The sequence below is a fragment of the Phyllobates terribilis genome, unplaced genomic scaffold, assembly GCF_046119375.1.
Source record: "Phyllobates terribilis strain yellow unplaced genomic scaffold, ASM4611937v1 Scaffold_3__8_contigs__length_932513732, whole genome shotgun sequence".
NCBI lineage: Eukaryota > Metazoa > Chordata > Amphibia > Anura > Dendrobatidae > Phyllobates > Phyllobates terribilis.
The window spans coordinates 176,465,350-176,484,307 of record NW_027362763.1 but is presented as its reverse complement, the minus strand read 5'-3'; the positions used below and the strand labels follow the sequence as shown (position 1 = coordinate 176,484,307).

The 18,958-nt window shown below is 45.8% G+C and overlaps 1 long non-coding RNA gene across 1 annotated transcript in view; it reads right to left on the bottom strand.

Moving 5' to 3' along the window:
* Window positions 1-12,402: 12,402 nt before the first annotated feature.
* LOC141258967 (uncharacterized) overlaps window positions 12,403-18,958 on the bottom strand; it is a 58,984-nt gene continuing 52,428 nt past the window's right edge. The window contains exons 3-4 of the long non-coding RNA XR_012318352.1: window positions 12,750-12,824; window positions 12,403-12,600 (exon numbers count right to left, since the gene is read on the bottom strand). This is a non-coding gene — a long non-coding RNA (uncharacterized lncRNA). The remainder of the gene's footprint in view (window positions 12,601-12,749; window positions 12,825-18,958) is intronic.

Sequence of the window (18,958 nt, the reverse complement as noted above, 5' to 3'; positions counted from 1 at the left end):
CCTTCATTAGGGCCTTAATCCATGAGACATGTTTCACTGGTGTACCTGCAGCTGTGATGAATCCTCTAGACTTCCACAAGAGTCCAGAATCATTACAAATTCCATGTCCATACCTGGAATCGGTATATACATATTCGCCTTTGTTCCTGCTGCCAGGTGGCAGGCCTCTGTGAGAGCCACAAGTTCAGCTTCTTGTGCAGACATGTATGGTGGTAGAGCTTCAGCCTTGAGGACTGTTAGGTCCGTTGTGACAGCATATCCCGTGTGGAACTTCCCTTGAGGGTCTGCGAAACGGGATCCATCAGTCCATAGGTGCAAGGCAGGGTCTGCGAGCGGATGTGCCACCATATTCTCTGGAGCAGAAGTCTCTTCCTGCAAAATTTTTATACAATCATGAGGTTCCACCAATGGATCTTCACCCTCTTCACCTTCCCCCCTAGAAGGTGGAAGCAAAGTGGCAGGATTGATAGTCAGACATCTGGTAAATGTTATATTGGAGGGCAACAATAGGGAACACTGCAGCCGCAGGTGTCTTTGGTTGGTGAGATGTTTCGGAGATGTTTGTTGCAGAACAGCTGAGAGATCATGGCCAAGGACGATATCAGCTGACTTGTCAAGGAGAATGTGAGCAGCGTGGACCGCCTTAAGGCACATGGGGGCAGTTCGGGCGACAGGGTCCAGGCGGGCTGAGTAGTAGCCCAAAGGCCGATACTTATGATCATAGCGTTGTGCTAGAACTCCAGAGGCATGACCTTCCGATTTCGAGACAAAAAAGTGAAATGGCTGAGTATAGTCTGGTAAGCCCAAGGCCGGGGCAGAGACAACAGCCTGTTTAAGACGGTCAAAACATAGTCTGTGTTGATGAGAAACACATGGATCTTCAGCATGAAGCCAAACTGAGCCTTCATTCTTGAGACAGTCGTACAGAGGTTGCATGAGCTTTGAGGCATCAGGGATCCATTGCCTGCAGTAAGTGATGAGGCCAAGGAAAGTCTGCATAGCGGAGTAGGTGGTTGGGAAGGTGATATCCATGATGGCTTGTTTTCTTTCTTCAGTCAGATGTCTAGCACCTTGTGATATACAATGTCCGAGGAAAATGACCTTGGGCAGACACCATTGGACTTCGCCTTTCGAGACTTTACAGTTAGCTGAGTGAAGAAACCAGAGAAGGGATACTGACATCTCTGGCAAATTTTCTTCAGTGCCACAGAGTAAAAGATCATCCACATACTGTAGAAGGGTGACCTGAGGGTTCTCTTGAACCCATGGCTCCAGAATAGACTTCATAGAATGAGTGAATTGGTTAGGAGAGTTCTGGGCTCTTTGCGGAGTCCTGGTCCATGTAAGCTGTGCTCCTTGAAAGGTGAAGGCAGAAAGAAACCACGAATCTTCATGTAAGGGTATACTGAAAAAGGCGTTGGCCAGATCTAACACCGTAAACAAAGTGGCCGTTGGAGGCAGCTGAGACAAGAGGGTGTTTGGGTTGGGTACCACTGGAGTTTCTAAAATGGTAGCTGCATTGACGGCTCTGAGATCCTGAACCAACCGGTATCTTGGAGGCTCTCCCGGAGCGGTTTTCCTTTTTACAGGAAAGAGGGGTGTATTGCATGGAGATACACATCTGACAAGGACTCCTGATTCCAGGAGGGAAGCGACTTGGGTACTCAAGCTTTGTTCTTGTGCAGCCTTGAGGGGGTATTGTGGCAACCGTGGGTACCTGTGTCCAGGCTTGAGGTGTACCTGGACCGGGGGAACCTGCAGGAGGCCAACGTCCTCTGGCCCGCTGGACCACAGAGAGTGAGGGAACTGTGAGGTTGTATGGTCATCATCATGAGAGGGAAGGCTTTAAGAACACCGCGGTCTTCAGTCCCTTGTTTGGAATGAGGGTCCCGCAAAAGAAGCTCCATACCATGGTTTCCGAAGGTAATTGTTGCCTTCATCCGCTCTAAGAGATCGGCTCCCAACAGGTTGACAGGGCAAGTTTCAGAGACCAAGAATCTTGTGAGTACTCCGGTGAACGGTCCTGCAGACACAGGGACTGTGAGTGGAGAAGAAATATGTTGGCCTTCTACCCCAACACAGGTGAGGGTATCCGGTGATAGGGATACAGAAGGAGGGAGCTGTGCAGAGGAAATGACAGATGTGGCCGCCCCAGTGTCCACCTGTAACTCCAGTGGTTGATGGTCCACCTGTAAAGTGACAGTCTCTGAGGATGTGGTCAAGGCTACCACACTCCCAACATAACATTCATCCTTCAGAATCACGAGATTGTCTTCTGTTTCTAGATGATCCCTTGTCATCTCTTCTGTCTTGTTTTCTATATGTGGGAGGAGTATCATCACCTGTGCCTTTAACCATTACCCACTTGATTCCATGTTGGTTGCCAGGGGGTGGGTAGCTTTCTTGAGCTTGATATAGCATGGCAGGTGCGGCTTTCTTCTTTGGCTTAGTATCTTTTTCCATTTTTAGCATTGATTTTTGGAAAGCTTTAACGATGTCCACCGCGTCGTTGAAAGAAGAAGAACGAATCTCGGGCCATACTCTCAGGACTTCATCTCTGAGAGCGTCTTGTAGGCCATCTACTAGGGCCTGAACCAACAGGGCGGCCTGCGTCCTGACGTGAAGACTGTATCCGAGATCCTCAAAATGCATGCTGAGTCTTGCAGCATATTTTTCCACAGATTCATCAGGGTTTTGTTGAACATCTTGTACAGACCCAGCTTGATCTGACAAGCGATCCTGAGCCCAGGCTTTTAACTGTTTCATGTATTCTAGGCCGGATTCATACGTACTAAGGGGTCCTGCTTTTGTGGAAACCATGGCCTTTTGAAAGCTCTCCGTTTTCGGCTAAGTGAGCCTGGCATTCTGCAGCCAGAGTAGAACCAACAGCAAGGGAAATTTTGCGAGCCAATCCTCCAACATGGCTCATACAGGTGTTTGCAGGGTTGACTATGGCCCCCACCCGATGTGTAAGGATGTCACCATAGCCTATTGACAGAGTGACAGGGCGTCCTGATGGGTCTACTAGATTACGGGAGCGGCAGGGGTCCCAGACTTCTGAGGGGCTGAGGGGTGGTGCTCTTTCAGCAGTTGCTTGGAGCAAGGGCCGGAGTACGGGTAATGGATATGGGGTGGAGGATGCCATAGGAGACGTATGGGGTAAAGGAGGGGGGGGGCTGGAGTATCTTGAGCCCATCCCTCATCTGGCTCCGTATCGTCTTGAGTAACAGTATGTTGGCGGAGGGAGAGCAGTCTGGCCTGAAATTCTGGGGAGTTGAGGAGGATATCCCCAGGGTTGTGGGTGACTCCCATAGGAAACAGGGGAAGCGTCTCAGCATCGTGGACTGGAGCAGAGGGTGTCACATTAGTTTCAGATGGGTGCTCTGGGACTGCGGGCTTTTCCACCTGTGCTGGTGGCTGGTAATATGCACCGGACGGATCTAGTAGTGGATATAGGCCGGATTGGGGCTTTCCGGGCCTCCCACAACAAGTAAGAGGTGTAGCAAGATGGCCGTTGGAGGGAGGAGGTGGGAGTGGGGGTGGGATTATTCTTGGGGGCAGGCTGGGCATCGTGCCATGGGCGGCCCGCCCAGAGTGGGTTTTGCTCTCCACACACCCGACACGTCCACCCCTCCGGTAATTTGGCGTCGGCGCCATTATAGGGTGGTGACTGAGGGCTCAGTGTAGTGACAGGCATCAAAGGTGCAACGGCCATTTTGGGGGCACATAACAAATCACATTCTGCAGCTTTCATGTATCCGAACAAAGGCTCGGCATTCTCTGTTCCCCCCTGCACCATCTACTCTAAGATGTGCTTGAGTCTGGTGCAAAAATCCTCACCCAACTTTCCCAACTTCTGTATCACACATTCTTTCTACACTGAAAACTAAAGCCTGCCTGTACTGGATAAGCTTATCATGTTATACAAATTCCTAACATTCTTCTTGCCTTCTTGCCTTCCCCTAACTCCACTAATTGGCTTAACTCCTACAGCAGCATTCCACAACTTACGAGATCTTTCAAATTTAAATATACACAACATTTTCTTATAGAATGCAATGATCTGTCGCGACTCAGATCACTGGTGCAGTCTACAGGTCGCCACTCCTCAGCGTAGAGTACTCCTCAATACACTGATAAGACAGAGAGTACACCTCGATCCGTCCCTTCCCTAACCTTGAATGGCGACTTTACAGTACGACTCACCACGGCACCCTGACTGACAGCAGAACCCCTCCTTATGAGGTTTCTCTGTATAAGACGAAGAGTACACCTCAATTCGTCACAGACCCTTACAGCAGAACCCCTCCTTATGAGGTTTCTCTGTATAAGACGAAGAGTACACCTCAATTCGTCTTCCTTCCTACTACGGCACCACCCGTCAGTGTAGAGTACTCCTCAATACACTGTTTCCTAACCTTGACTTTACAGCAGTCTCTGTGTTAGACGAAGAGTACTCCTCAATTCGTCACAGATTCTGACAGCACAACACCTCCTTTACACTACAATTCAGGAATGCTTTGAAACTTCGACTATCAGTTACGGGAGGCAGCTATCTAAGAAAAGTACAGTGACCGGGGGAGGAGGAGCTGGTGTGCACACGAGCACGCGCAGGCATGCGACGTCACTCGTTTTAACACTTGCTGGTTCAGGACGTGGTGCGGGACGCCCAAGGTCTCACCACTCGACCGGTCACCCACCCAGATCCAACCTGACAATCCCACAGGAACCGCTGCGGCTGACACACAGGCAAGTGAGACATATAAAATACATCTCAACTTACCGTGTTCGATGGAGGTTGATCAGGCCTCAAATTCAGCCACCGCGGTCACCACCAGGGAAGTCAGCAATATGGGTCCGGGAGGGCGGCGTACCGCTAGCCACGCCCCACGTTGGGCGCCATTTGTGGGGGTCGTGATGACATTCCACTCGTCCTCCAGTCACTCCAAATTCAAACTATGAGCATGGGTCAACCATTCAAAGAATGAGTCAGACAACAAGCTGGTTCAAACTCAGAGCATGCTCAAAAGACTACTACAGACAACATCCTCAGCAATGTTCTGAATTTATTTTTTACATGCACAAATGTAAATACACTACATAATGGGAGGGGAAAGAGGTTGTCCGGAGCGGGGTAAGCCATGAAAGTCCAATGTCTGGCCACTCCTGATTGGTCCACATCTCCTTATCTCAGTCTCTGGGCAGATATTGCAGCCGTCAGCTTATAATCTTGTTTCGTTTCTCTGAAATAAGTCTTGGCAACACTGGAACTGTCTTAGTTTAAGTTTCAATTTGAGTATTACGTAGCAAGGAAAGCTTATTGTTATATGACACAAAATGGTGGTTAGTACATTAGCAAAAAAGCGTATAAAAATTACAAAAAATAAAAAAGTTACAAATATATATATTCTCTTTTACCCCGACATTACCACACCTCTGGGTGAGATGCAGTAACTTTGTGGCAACTGAACCCTCAGGGGCGCCACACACCCTTCTGCACAGTTTTGAAATGGCGATGAAGATGTTTAGTGCTGACGACGATGCCATTATCAGCATGACTATTTCGGTGATTTACATGCTGGAGCACACATTAAACAGAATTCAGAGTCAGGTGGTGGGACAAGAGGAGGTGGAGGAAGTAGAGGAGCAGTCGTATGCGGAAGGGATAACATCTCCAAGGTCCAGACGGTTGGCAGCACCAAGGCGGCAGACATGGGAGGGTGGGGGAGAGGGATTAACCAGGGCGCATGGTAGCAGCCAAACTGTTGAGGAAGGTGCAGGAGCCGAGGAAGAAGTGGAGGACGAACTGGCGATGAGCATGGAAGACTCATCAGATGAGGGAGACCTTGATCACATTTCTGTTGTGCGAGGTTGGGGGGAGAGGGCAGAGGAAGGAAGCATGATTCTTACCTCGCTACCAACACAGCAAGGACTTGATCCTCCCGGATGTGCAAGACACATGAGTGCCTTCTTGCTGCACTACCTGCAACATGACCCTCGGATTGTCAGAATTCGAAGTAATCCCGACTACTGGGTTGCCACACTCTTAGATCCCCGGTACAAAAGTAAATTTGCCGAAATAATTCCTGCCATAAAAAGGGATTGACGCATGCAGGAGTATCTGCAGACGCAGTTGCAGAATCTTACATGTGCTTTTCCACAAAACACCAGTGGTGCACGTAGTGAATCTCACAGTTCTAACTTGCCAACCGTGAGACTGTCGAGTCTTCATCACTCAAACAGTAACAGTAACACAGTATCTGCTGGTAACAGCAATTTTGTGGAATCGTTTCACCACTTTTTTAGACCATCCTTTGCAAGGCCACAGGAGACAAGAAGTCTGACACATAGTCAATGCCTAGAGAGGATGGTGCAGGAGTATCTCCAAGTGAACATCGAAGCCATGACTGTGTCACTAGACCCTTGCTCATTTTGGTATTCCAATCTGGAAAAATGGCTGGAGCTCGCCACTCACGCCTTGGAGATCTTGTCATTCCCTGCAGCCAGTGTTCTCTCTGAACGTGTGTTCAGCGCTGCTGGTGGTGTGCTGACAGATAAGCGCACGCGGCTGTCCACTGAGAATGTAGACAGACTCACGTTCATAAAGATGAACAAATCATGGATTCGCAAGGACTTTTCTACCCCTGTGTTATCCTTGGGAGACTAAAAGCTTGAGGATTTTGTAAAATCACCTCACCAACCGTTTAAAGCAACTGTGGGGCAATTGATGCCACTTAACCCTAGAACGCATGACCATAAAAATCTACACTTTCACATACCTGGGGCCTTTTAGGCCCGTGTGCAAATAACATGGAATAACTCAAACTCAAATGACAAACAACTATATACATGAAGAATACCTAGAGTTTCAAAATTCTAACTAAAGTAATCTTGCAGAAAATAGAAAACAATTAACAGGGCGGGCCTGCGAGGCCCCAGGTATGTGTTCTAGGGTTAAGTGGTGTCTGTGCCACAATTTTGGGAAAAAATGGAGACTCTTTTTGGAATCCCCTTGCTGTATCTTACGTGACGTTGGCATCATCAATTCCAGGTGGGTTGGGTCGCCCCCCCCCCCCCCCCCTTTTAACTGTAAGAAACTACATACACTATGGCTTGGGGTAACACAGATGGTTGAGTGTGAAGAGCTGTTTACTCAGAGGTCTGCTCCAAAGCTTCAGTGTCTGCTAGTCAGCGTAGAATTTTTAACAGCATCTAGCCTAGGCAATACTTTGGGCGTAGTAGCCCAGCTGCGAAGCAAGCTGCACCGCCTGTGTATCTAATAAGAATTTTTAAATGCATCTAGCCTAGGCAGACTGTGGGGACCCCCAACCAAACCCAGACGCTCAGCCCCCCTACCGCCCCCCTTTCCTTGACAATACAATAATGTAACTCTTACAACTGGATGGGTGAGGATCGGTCGCAGCTTTATTAACTCTTTATACTCATTACAATAGAAAAGCATTTTATTTTTAAAATAATTCAGCTTGTTGCAGCATGCCCTGGGTCTCCACTCCGGCAAGTTGGCCAACAAGTGTAACTCTCCAACATGTCCTTTCTATTTCCAGGCCACGGAGGATCCTGCGTACTCGTATGCAGGACTCTGACCCCCACCCATCACTCTTAACGCTTGTTCCACTCCGTCCTGAAGTCCTGACAGGAATATGTCCAGTCCAATATCCATTAAGTGAACACCGTCGGGCCGTATGAGGCCTGCTTTATCTCCTTCCAGTTGTCGGTGTCGTACCACTACACCGCCTCTGTCTCTTCTAAATTTTGCCATCCGAATATTTATTACACGCCTTTTCCGTTCGATGGCCGTGATGTCTCGCGCACCTTGCCATACCGCTATCGGCACAATCTCTGACCATACTATAGCTAGTTTTGTGAAAAATTCTCTGAAGCGCTCAGTGTCTAGTTTCATTATTGCCATTAGTTATGCGCTCTTGTGATGACCTAGGTTGCTTCCCCCGGCCTGTATAACTAAGATGACCGGACCTCTTGCCTCTCTCCCTACCTTGATAACCTCCATTAGTACCTGTGGCCATAGCAGGCCTCTAATACCTCTCCAGTTGAAATATGTGTTATGAAACTGTAATTTCCTCCCGCGTGGATGGACTTTCGCCCTTTTTTCTGCCCAATATATATACGAGTGGTCTATCACCCACACTGTTGGCTTAGCGTCACCTGTAAGAGAAACAAACCATGTTAGGATAACAAGTCTGGTCTTATGTATCTCGCCAAACAGGTGGATCGCCATCTCCCTATCCTCTGAACTTTCGTTTCTGACAGTCCTGCTCTTGCTGCTTCCGTGGCCGCACCTATGCGGAATGAGTGTGTCCCGTAATCTTTGGGGTGGTTCCCTGCCGATGTTAGGCATTTATTAAATATATCTTGGAACTGGTATCTTGATAATGGCGTTCCATCAATGTGTGATAGGAAGAAATTACTTTGTGATCTGATGGTTAGATATGTTTTTACTTTTGTTACCCGACTCAGTGTAATGTTTGTGGGTTGTAGAAGTACCCAAGTGCCCCTGCCCGCTGGAACCGTTTTCGATTGGCGTATGCGTAGACGTATTGCATTATTGGCTATGACTACGTCCTGGTGTAATAAGCCTCCACTGGTGGTAATTTTGGATTGAGAGACTAATTCGCTTATGCATAGCGCCCCGAAGAAGGCGATCACAAATGCAGCAGACAGTAGTGTTGCTTCAAATTGTGAGTGTCATGTTAATGGTGTTAGGGATATGATGTGAGAAATCAGTTTTAGTGACACGGGGCGGGACGTCTACACTCCTGACTTGGCTGACCCCTTTTCCACCCTTCTATGGATTGTCTGATGATGAATCTTTGTCACATCTCCCCAATTCAGTAGTTGGAAGTGAAATGCTACTCCGGTAAGACACCGCTGCGCTGACGCCCCTGATATGCCCCTCATCATTAGCTGGTGGAGAAATTCTATGGTGACTTGTGATCTGGCTTGTTCACATTGGTCAACCCATCTGCCTGCTACTAGTTGTGTCCTCTCTTCCCATGCCTTACCGTATGCTTGCCACGTCGACGGGGCAACTGACGCTCTGATTAATGGCATCAACTATTCGCCACTAGATCCCATAGGGAAGGTGGGCAACTGTTGCCCGATGGGTGGGAGTTGTGGAAGAGCTCTGTGAAAATCTGCCAATTGAATTGTTATAAAGCGTTAGCAGCAGCTTTAGACCACTCAGCATCGTGGCTAGCGCGGACCCATACATTGTGTTTTAGGCACAGGAATGCTAGCTTGCGTAGTAGGCATAGCACTGGGAGAGACGATACCATCTTATTCATGCAGTGCGCTAGGCTGGTGTTTTTTGTTATGAAGCGTATCTTTTTGCAAACCAGGCGCGCGCCCCATATTTCTATTGCTACCACTATTGGGAAGAAAAATTATTTTCCGGGCTAGATGCAGCTAAAAATTATTATTAATTTCAAAGCTGGTGGAGCTTGGTATAGATGGCCTAATACAATGAGTCCCACACACTGCTAGAAGCCCAAATATTTTTTCAGAGCTAGATGCAGATAAAAATTATTTTTAATTTGCAACCTGATGGAGATCAGTATAGATGGACTAATCGACCAAGTCCCACACACTGCTAGAAGCCCAAATATTTTTTCAGAGCTAGATGCAGATAAAAATTATTTTTAATTTGCAACCTGATGGAGGTCAGTATAGATGGACTAATAGACCATGTCCAACACACTGCTAGAAGCCCAAATATTTTTTCAGAGCTAGATGCAGAAAAGAATTATATTGAATTTGCAACCTGATGGAGGTCAGTATAGATGGACTAATAGAACAAGTCCCACACACTGCTAGAAGCCCAAATATTTTTTCAGAGGTAGATGCAGATAAAAATTATTTTTAATTTGCAACCTGGTGGAGGTCAGTATAGATGGACTAATACAACAAGTCCCACACACTGCTAGAAGCCCAAATATTTTTTCAGAGCTAAATGCAGAAAAAAATTATATTGAATTTGCAACCCGATGGAGGTCAGTATAGATGGACTAATAGAACAAGTCCCACACACTGCTAGAAGCCCAAATATTTTTTCAGAGCTAGATGCAGATAAAAATTATTTTTAATTTGCAACCTGATGGAGGTCAGTATAGATGGACTAATAGAACAAGTCCCACACACTGCTAGAAGCCCAAATATTTTTTCAGAGCTAGATGCAGAAAAAAATTATATTCAATTTGCAACCTGATGGAGGTCAGTATAGATGGACTAATAGAACTAGTCCAACACACTGCTAGAAGCCCTAATATTTTTTCAGAGCTAGATGCAGAAAAAAATTATATTGAATTTGCAACCTGGTGGAGGTTAGTATAGATGGACTAATAGAACAAGTCCCGCACACTGCTAGAAGCCCAAATATTTTTTCAGAGGTAGATGCAGAAAAAAATTATTTTCAATTTGCAACCTGGTGGAGGTCAGTATAGATGGACTAATAGAACAAGTCCCACACACTGCTAGAAACCCAAATATTTTTTCAGAGGTAGATGCAGAAAAAAATTATATTGAATTTGCAACCTGATGGAGGTCAGCATAGATGAACTAATAGAACAAGTCCCACACACTGCTAGAAGCCCAAATGTTTTTCAGAGCTAGATGTAGAAAAAAATTATATTGAATTTGCAACCTGGTGGAGGTTAGTATAGATGGACTAATAGAACAAGTCCCACACACTGCTAGAAGCCCAAATATTTTTTCAGAGCTAGATGCAGATAAAAATTATATTCAATTTGCAACCTGATGGAGGTCAGTTTAGATGGACTAATAGAACAAGTCCCACACACTGCTAGAAGCCCAAATAGTTTTTCAGAGCTAGATGCAGAAAAAAATTATATTGAATTTGCAACCTGATGGAGGTCAGTATAGATGGACTAATAGAACAAGTCCCACACACTGCTAGAAGCCCAAATATTTTTTCAGAGCTAGATGCAGAAAAAAATTATATTCAATTTGCAACCTGATGGAGGTCAGTATAGATGGACTTATAGAATGATGCTATGCCCAAAAGGTTTTACTTCACTAGGTGCAGTAAAAAAATTGGTATTCTATACACAGGTGGTGTAGCTTGCAACACAGATAGGCTACTCCACTGACTAACACACTCTGCAATAGGCCAAAAAGGATTAGCTTTGCTAGATTTAGCCAAATGCTGTGAATAAAACTTGCACAGCACTGGCACAGACCTGCCTGGCAAAAACTGATAGGAACTGATGTAACTTAGTCCTGAAAAGGACTGCAATTACAATTAGTCTTTACTCCCACAACCTATCCATTTAAGAGCACAGACCTGCCTGATAAAAGTCGTAGGAAATTATGTAACCTAGTCCTTAAAAGGACTGCAATCACAGCTATTCCCTACTCCCAAGCTATCTGTAGATTTGTGCGAAAATTGGCTTGAAATTAACAAGGTATAGCGCACACAGCAACAGCGGTGCCGTCTAACACGCAGCTGCAGCAGTGAGTAAATGGTGGCGATGGGGAAAATGGCTGGGTCTTATAGGGCAAGGACATGTGACATACCCTGCCAATGACACATGCCCTTGCTTGTGTGAAAAAAAGCACTTCGCTCCGTGTGTGCGCTGCTGATAGGCTGACAGATTGCACCTCCCCATTGTAAATGCGGGAAAGAGAAAAAAAAATGGAGATCTTCATTATTCCTGCAGAGATCCATCCCCTGCCCCTCCCCCCGCCCCGCTGTACACTCAAACTGCGTATTAACATTAATTTTCATCATTACTGAGAAAAAATCCAGTTATGATTTTGGTGCACGAACAGTTATCGAACATAACCTCGAACAGCCGAATTTTTTTCAAATCGTTTGTGTTCGCCGAACGGCTCGAACACCGCCCAAAACAGCTCGAATTTGAGATTGGCGAACAGTTCGAGTCGAACAACGCTCATCTCTACTCATAATGGTCTGTTATTATGTTTATTATTATAAGCCACCATATATCTCATATATCTTCCTAACTCATTCCTCTGGGATAAGACAGATACTTTATATATTATGTAAATATAAACATATATATATATATATATATATATATATATATATATATATACACACATGCATACACGCTGTTCTCCTTTTGTTCCTCCATATTGACAATAAACTTAGCTTCCCAGGCAGGAAAAATTAAAGTAGTGGGGGACGGAACATTCTTTCAAACTAGCAGTTACTAATAATAGAGAATTACTGGAGGGGTGGGCGGTTTGTGCAATGTGAGGTCTGACATGTTTCTTTAAGGTCTTTAATGAAGATAGTGGGGCACACAGATTGAAGGGTCTAGTCTTTGAGAGGTCTACAATGCTGCATATGTTGCAGAGCTTTATCACGGCGGCCTGGCATCGCTGTACCTTGCTGGGGCGGTTCATCTTTAGAGCAGGAGACATAGATAAGACATTACAGTGATGTTCAGGAGAATGATGTTTTGCTTGCAGAGGTTGTGAGTATCTATGAGCGGATGTGAGTGTGTCTCGGTTAATGATAGATCCGCTCTTCTTGCTGTAATCCATCCCGGAATTTCCATTACCTAAGGCAAACTTTTGCTGCGAACAGGCAGTGGGTGACAGATTAGAAAGGAGGGAAACTGAACTATTCAGACGTAAAAGTCATACGTTTTAAAGAGTAATCATCGTTTTAATTTCTATTTCATGAATCTATAGTACACATGGAAATAAACAACTTTGTAATATACCTTATCATAGAAATCTGCTTCTTTCTCCTCCTGGACAGATTTTCATTCTCAAAATTTTCAATTTATGGGTAAAATCTGTAATCAGTGAAGAAAGATTGTTACATTATTGAGAAAATGGGGAGTGGAGAGGGAAGGAGGGAGAAGTTAGAGGCAGAACTCCTCCATGTCCCCCCCCCTCCCCCCGCCATCTACAGTACAGACCAAAAGTTTGGACACACCTTCTCGCTTAAAGATTTTTCTGTATTTTTATGACTATGAAAATTGTACATTCACACTGCAGGCATCAAAACTATGAATTAACACATGTGTAATTATGTACTTAACAAAAAAGTGTGAAACAACTGAAAATATGTCTTATATTCTAGGTCCTTCAAAGTAGCCACCTTTTGCTTTGATGACTGCTTTGCAGACTCTTGGCATTCTCTTGATGAGCTTCAAGAGGTAGTCACCGGAAATGCTCTTCCAACAATCTTAAAGAAGTTCCCAGAGATGCTTAGCACTTGTTGGCCCTTTTGCCTTCACTCTGCGGTCCAGCTCGCCCCACACCAACTCGATTGGGTTCAGGTCTGGTGACTGTGGAGGCCAGGTCATCTGGCGTAGCACCCCATCACTCTCCTTCTTGTTCAAATAGCCATTACGCAGCCAGGAGGTGTGTTTGGGGTCATTGTCCTGTTGAAAAATAAATGATGGTCCAACTAAACGCAAATCGGATGAAATAGCATGCCGCTGCAAGATGGTTTGGTAGCCATGCTGGCTCAGTATGCCTTCAATTTTGAATAAATACCCAACAGTGTCACCAGCAAAGCACCCCCACACCATCACACCTCCTCCTCCATGCTTCACGGTGGGAACCAGGCATGTAGAGGCCATCCGTTCACCTTTTTTGCGTCGCACAAAGACAGGGTGGTTGGAACCAAAGATCTCAAATTTGGACTCATCAGACCAAAGCACAGATTTCCACTGGTCTAATGTCCATTCCTTGTGTTCTTTAGCCCAAACAAGTCTCTTCTGCTTGTTGCCTGTCCTTACCATTGGTTTCCTAGCAGCTATTTTACCATGAAGGCCTGCTGCACAAAGTCTCTACTTAACAGTTGTTGAAGAGATGTGTCTGCTGCTTGAACTCTGTGTGGCATTGACCTGGTCTCTAATCTGAGCTGGTGTTAACCTGCGATTTCAGATGCTGGTGACTCGGATAAACTTATCCTCAGAAGCAGAGGTGACTCTTGGTCTTCCTTTCCTGGGGCGGTCCTCATGTGAGCCAGTTTCTTTGTAGCGCTTGATGGTTTTTGCAACTGCACTTGGGGACACTTTCAAAGTTTTCCCAATTTTTCCCACTGACTGACCTTCATTTCTTAAAGTAATGATGGCCACTCATTTTTCTTTACTTAGCTGCTTTTTTCTTACCATACTACAAATTCTAACAGTCTATTTAGTAGGACTATCAGTTGTGTATCCACTAGTCTTCTGCACAACACAACTGATGGTCCCAACCCCATTTATAAGGCAAGAAATCCCACTTATTAAACCTGACAGGGCACACCTGTGAAGTGAAAACCATTTCCGTTGACTACCTCTTGAAGCTCATCAAGAGAATGGCAAGAGTGTGCAAAGCAGTCATCAAAGCAAAAGGTGGCTACTTTGAAGAACCTAGAATATAAGAAATATTTTCAGTTGTTTCACACTTTTTTGTTAAGTATATAATTCTACATGTGTCAATTCATAGTTTTGATGCCTTCAGTGTGAATGTACAATTTTCATAGTCATGAAAATACAGAAACGTTTTTAAATGAGAAGGTGTGTCCAAACTTTTGGTCTGTACTGTGCATAAAACCTTATCAGCTCCCAACTGTCATCTCCTATCTCAGTAATGTAACAATCTGTCTTCAATACAGATTTTAGCTACGAATTGAGAATTTTGAGAATGAATGATCAGAACCGGTGAAGAAAGAAGATTTCTCTGAAAAGAGATATTAAAAAGTTTCTTATTTCCATGTATATTATTTATTAAATAAAAATTAAAACAGCGGTTAACTATATTAACCCCTTAACGACCTTGGGCTTTTCCGTGTTGACGTTTTCGTTTTTTTTGTCCCCTTCTTCCCAGAGCAATAACTTTTTTATTTTTCTGTCAATATGGCCATGTTGGGGCTTGTTTTTTGCGGGACAAGTTGTTATTTTGAATGACACTATTGATTTTACCATATTGTGTACTGGAAAACAGGGAAAAAATCAAATTGCGATGAAATCGCGAAAAAAGTGCAATTCCACAATTGTTTTTTTTCTTTTTTTACCATTTTCTTTAAATGCTAAAACTGACCTGCCATTATTATTCTCAAGGTCATTATGAGTTTGTAAATACCAAACATGTATTGATTCTTTTTTATTTAAGTGGTGAAAAATAAACAAAGTTTGGGGGGGCGTGGCCAGCTATGGATCTGTGAAGACACACACACCAGAGCTCCTCCACATCAGTTGTGAAAAGATCTGATTAACCGGCTCTACAAGGCATGGGGAAAGCCAAAAAAGGCAGGAGTACTGTCTCTGCATCACCAACAGCCATTGTGCAGGGAAATATCCAAGCTTATCTCCTGCGCAGCAGCTTATCAGCACCTGTAACAGCTACCACAACAACAGAGACCTGGACACACGGAGGTAATATGCAATCAGTTCCTGCCTCCCCCTCCCAAATGCTTGCTTTGGAGACTCACTCCAGCCACAGTATAAACTCTGCTGAAGATCGTGGCTTCTGCAGGGTAATCACTACTGCAGTTACATCTCCTACAAGTACACATGTTATGTCCAAGATGGCGCTGGCCTCCTGTGTGGAGTCAGAGACAGACAGGCACAGAGGGGGCAGGGCACACGAGGGAGTGAATGCACACCAGCCCCTACACAGAGATATAGTGGAAAGTGAAAGTGGAGTCTGTGCATCTGAAACAGAACAGGGTCTCACAGCTCCTCATAGAAGATTAATTAACCCTATCCCTCCTGATAACATACCTCCACAGAGGGCCCTTTTGAGTCAACTATCCACACAGGGAAATACAGCTGGCTTAGAAAAAGCATTTAATCACAGCTCACTGTGTGCTCAGGATCAGGGGCGGAACTACCGCCCGTGCAGCCGGTTCATTGAACGGGGGCCCCGAGGGAGAGGGGGCCCCTCCAGCAGGGCCGCCATCAGGGCATGACTGCCCTGACTCCAGTATGGGGCTCAGCCGGTAAGGGCCCCCTTAGGGGCCCCCCTCTTGTGCGTCTCTCTCCTCATGGGGCCCCCGGCCCCATGCTAAGCGCCGGGTCCGGGACATCTCAGCGCTGCGCTGCTGCGCCAGCGCTTTCATGATTCCCCTGACTTCCGGTCATGTGACGGTGCCGTCACATGACCGGAAGTCAGGAGAACCTGGTGTCAGCGATTTGGATGAGCGCCAGGATTCTGCAGGGATCGCATGGGGGTAAGTATAACAAGTTTTTTTTTTTTTTTAAATACAATTTACTAGGAGTGGGGGGAATGGGAGATGCACATGTGGTGGAGGGGGATGAGAGAGGTGCACATGTGGGGGAGGGGGATGAGAGAGGTGCACATGTGGGGGAGGGGGATGAGAGATGTGGACATGTGGGGGAGGGGGATGAGAGATGTGCACATGGGGTGGATGAGAGAGGGGCACATGTGGGGGAGGGGGGTGAGAGATGTGCACATGGAGGGGTGAGAGCTGCACATGGGGGAATTGGGAGAAAATGAGCTGCACATGGGGGAATTGGGAGTAGGGGGATAATGAGCTGCACATAATGAATGTGGGGTGGGGGACAGTAAATGATAAATGATGATGGGGTGGATGGGGTGGGGAGAGCACGGACATGATATAATGAATTGGGGCAGGGGGTGCATGTAAATAATGAATGCGGGGAGCAGGAAGTATAGAGTAGGGGGCGTTGCAGATGCAGGAGTGTAACTGGTAACAAATTGGTGGAAAGAGTAGAGGTTCTAATTAAATTATATATTAAGTGCCTATTTACAGTTAATGGGGGCACCGTGGTGGATTACAATTTATATTTGGAATGGTAGGTTGTATAATAACTAACCATATATTGATGGTGGATGCACGTCTGTATTCAGCTGCGTAATGTAGAAGTTGGGGAATGTGCTCTAGATAACTGTGTTATTTTATGCAGAGACGAGTCCTGGCTGGAAGACGTGATGGCGGTCTGTGCTGGATGAAGGAGAAAAGCGTAGCTGAAGGACTTCACCTAGAGACGTCACCAGTGAGTCAGTGTATTACATGTACACTTACACTATATACTATGTACCGGGCTCCTGTGTATAATGTCACTGGTGATCACTGTATTACCTGTACACTGACACTATATACAGAGCTCCTGTGTATAATGTCACTGGTGATCACTGTATTACCTGTACACTATATACAGAGCTCCTGTGAATAATGTCACTGGTGATCACTGTATTACCTGTACACTATATACAGAGCTCCTGTGTATAATGTCACTGGTGATCACTAGATTACCTGGACACTTACATTATACATACCATGTATAGAGCTCCCGTGTATAATGACACTTATGGTAATATTAGTAATGTGGTGGTAATATTAGTAATGTGGTGGTAATATGTGGTCTGGTCATGGTGTGGCAGTTTTTCCCCCTTCTGTGTGGTATTATTCGGTCACAATGTTGTGGTAATATGGGGTCTGGTCATGGTGTGGCGGTATTCCCTGTATGTGGTATTATTGGTCATTTTAAAATAAAAATGTATATGACACATTCCCTTAAAGAAAACTAAATAAAAATATATTTAAAAAGAGTATTGGATATTTTAAGAAAATTTTAATAGGTTAGAGTAGGGCCCGGCCAGAAGAGTCTACCTTATCGTGGTGGCGGCTTTAAAAATCTTTTGGCCAAAACAAAAGCTGATGGCTATGCATGTGGCACCGTCACATGGCCGGAAGTCAGGAGAGCCTGGTGGCAGCGACGTGGACGAGCGCCAGGATTCTGCAGGGATCGCATGGGGGTAAGTATAACAAGTTTTATTTGTTTTAAATACAATTAATTAACTAGGAGTGGGGGGGATGAGAGATGCACAGGGGGGGGATGAGAGATGCACATGGGGGGGATGAGAGATGCACATGGGGGGGATGAGAGATGCACATGGGGGGGATGAGAGATGCACATGGGGGGGATGGGAGCTGCACATGGGGGGGATGAGAGCTGCACATGGGGGGGATGAGAGCTGCACATGGGGGGATGAGAGCTGCACATGGGGGGGATGAGAGCTGCACATGGGGGGGATGAGAGCTGCACATGGGGGGGATGAGAGCTGCACATGGGGGGGCGAGAGATGCACATGGGGGGGTTATGTTTACATAACTTTGTTGCCTTATGAAGCGCAGGGGGGGCCCCCAAAAATTTCTTGCACAGGGGCCCACTACAGTCTGTGTCCGCCCCTGCTCAGGATCATATATTAACCCCTTTGGAGCCTGCTCAGAATCTCATGGATCTCTCTTCAGAGCCTCTAACAGGGGTTCCACAACTTCTAAGAACACAAACCGAACAATCCATGGTTGATGCCACTAAATATCCTACTTCCACAGAACCCTCAATTGCACCACAACCAGCACCATCATGGGCCGCGAGCTCACGACCAGTGACTTTGGCTGACATTCAAACACTTTTGCAATCTTTCCCAACTAAAGAGGATATGACCTCATTTGCAAAATACATTGTAGAGGAGTGCAAACAGGAATTTGCAAAACTGCAATCTGATGTGGTTACCCGGACAACGAGAGTGGACACCATAGAACAGAACATGACTATTACCTCTGCCACTATCACAGCGCTCCAGAATACAGTACACGTCCAATCTGCCCATATCATCAACCTCCAATCTCACTTGGACGACTTGGAGAACCGCGGAAGACGAAACAATCTACGCATCAGGGGCTTGCCGGAATCGGTGATTACTGCGGACTTACCCTCCACTCTTAATCACATATTTAATAAAATACTAGGGGCCCCCCCTTCCTCCGTGATAGAGCTAGACAGAGCTCACAGGACATTACGCCCTATAGACTTAGACCCCAATAAACCAAGAGATGTCATTTGTCGAGTCCACTACTACAAAGCTAAGGAGGAGATCCTGCTCAAATCCAGGGACAGCTCTGCAACAATGTACAAAGGCAAGCAGTTGATGATCCTCCCTG